This window comes from Eurypyga helias, unplaced genomic scaffold (assembly GCF_000690775.1).
Source record: "Eurypyga helias isolate BGI_N326 unplaced genomic scaffold, ASM69077v1 scaffold9837, whole genome shotgun sequence".
Classification (NCBI taxonomy): Eukaryota; Metazoa; Chordata; class Aves; order Eurypygiformes; family Eurypygidae; genus Eurypyga; species Eurypyga helias.
The window spans coordinates 5,496-7,780 of NW_010263668.1; positions in this window are offsets into that span (position 1 = coordinate 5,496).

Genomic DNA, 2,285 nt, shown 5'->3' on the forward strand with positions numbered 1-2,285 from the left:
ATGCTTTCCCAATAATTATGTGCTTTTAGCTTAAATCAGCTTTCTTCTCTGTAATGAAAACCTTGTCTCCCTTGTTGACCTTAAGCTCCAACTAATTTTCCTCACAAGATGCTAAAATGAGCCTTGGCTATAAATGAGACTCTGATTAGCCTTGTTCATGGCTGCAGCTGGAATGCAGACAAAAAAACACCCAAGGGCAAGCGGTCTCCAAACGTCCTTCTCAAAGTTCCTGCTGGGCAGGATAATCTCCCACCATTGCCAAGTGTGGGAGACAGTCGCTGGCCTTGCCTGGAGTCCACGTGGCTCTGCTGTGATGATGCCTGCTCCTCAAGCACTGTGCCCAGGATGCCAGATGTCTAGCCCCATGTGTATCCCCAAAAGCATTCTGAAGAGGAGAAGCAGATTAAAAAGAGTGGGAGACAAAAGACGCAATTGTAACCCAGGAAAAATCTCGTATCAATGTGACCATCAAGGGGAGAAGAGACTTCTCTGTATTTACAGCACTCGTCGTTTCGAACCTGATGGCCAGAATGCATTGTGTATTTTTATAGAATCACAGAATGATTTGGGTTGGAAGGGACCTTAAAGACCATCTAGTTCCAACCCCCCTGCCATGGGCAGGGACACCTTCCACTAGACCAGGTTGCTCAAAGCCTCATCCAGCCTGGCCTTGAACACTTCCAGGGATGGGGCATCCACAGCTTCTCTGGGCAACAATATATACTGTAGCACATCCTTGTTCTAAGAGACAGCAATCCAACCCCGCTGACCCACCACTTTGTACCCTGTAAAGTAATGCCCATAAGACAACACTGCATCACCTACAGCACCTCATTTTTGCGTGTGCTAACGTACAGGAATGCAACTTGTCCTCCAAAACTGCACCCAAAGCACAGCCTAAAGCAGCAAGAGGAATTCTGAGGAAAAGGCTTTGCATTTCAGGTGTTATCCAATAAACACTGTTTTACATGGGCGTGAAGCAAGCTTGGGCCATCTTCCATGGGGTCAAACTTTGGGCTTATTCCTGCACTGTCTCCCTCCCTTGGTGGTTAGTTGTTCACACTTGTACAGTGAGAATGCTCCTGGGAATTTTATGCTTGCTCTGTACAGGAACAAAGCAAGGAGTGAATCCGCTCAGACCGAGCAGTCTTTCTGCATGAATACACATGAGAAGAGGAGTCACTAGTTCTTCCACATTTTCCACAACTAATTGATTTAAATACAGCAAAACCCTTTTTTGGAGGGTTTGGGTCAACAAGGCCAGGCTGATTTCAGTGTCAATTATGTCCAAAAAGAAGAGTACACTGATACCGCATGATGCATCAACAAGTATCACATCACCACTCGTTTCCCCTCCCTCCTCTGCTCTTCCCCTGCCCATAATTCTGTTCTCTTGTATTGGGGTTTTTTTGACAGGAGTTTCCATTAATCAGCAGACAGACATTGTCTTCCTCCCACTCCAACAGGGACAAGCCATTCCTCCTTCCGGCATGAGAAAGGCAGAGTTCAAAAGCACAACTAATTAAAAGCAACTAATGACCGAGTTGGCCTTGCAGGCAGCACAGGAAACGTGGCTCACCTGCAGCCACTCTAACAACCGTCTGACTTCCATGCTCCAAGCAGCCCAAGAAACAGCTTAGGATCAAAGGCTGGCTTTTCAGCCTGAGCTCTGTTTGCAGGTTGGACAGAGAGCGCTTCAGATGTGCTAAAGCCACCAACTTACCGCTGTTACGGTTTTGGGAATGGCACCAGGCCATTGCCATAGGCCCGAGTCACTACCTGAACATCAAACTCGAATATATGCCAAGACTCACCAGGAATACGGGGGGCAACACTGTGCCCCAGCACTCCAGAAGCAGCTCTGCTGGAACCTCTGAGCGTTAACCTTGGGTGTGAGTTAGAAGCTGACTTTCAGGAATGACTTCAATCCATTCCAACAGGGGTTGTTTTGATGACGTCAAATGGATGGGGGTCTCTTTGGGGTGGTTACTATGAGAGATTCTTTTATACTACGACGGAAGCGGGATGAGGCTGCCATGCAAACGTGTAGTTGTCACATTCTCCTGGTCATGGCTAACTGGCAGCATTATGTATCTACATATTCACCGAAGAAGATACATGAATCCTAGCATTAATTACCCTAAGTTTTCCCTTATTTCATACAAGGAAAAGAGGCAGCAGGAGGGCACATCTGAATCCCAAGACACTGTCAGAGACAAGGAGAGGGATGTAGAAGATAGCTGTAGCTGTCCTGGCAGGAAATGCAGGAGGGGGCGGTTTGACCC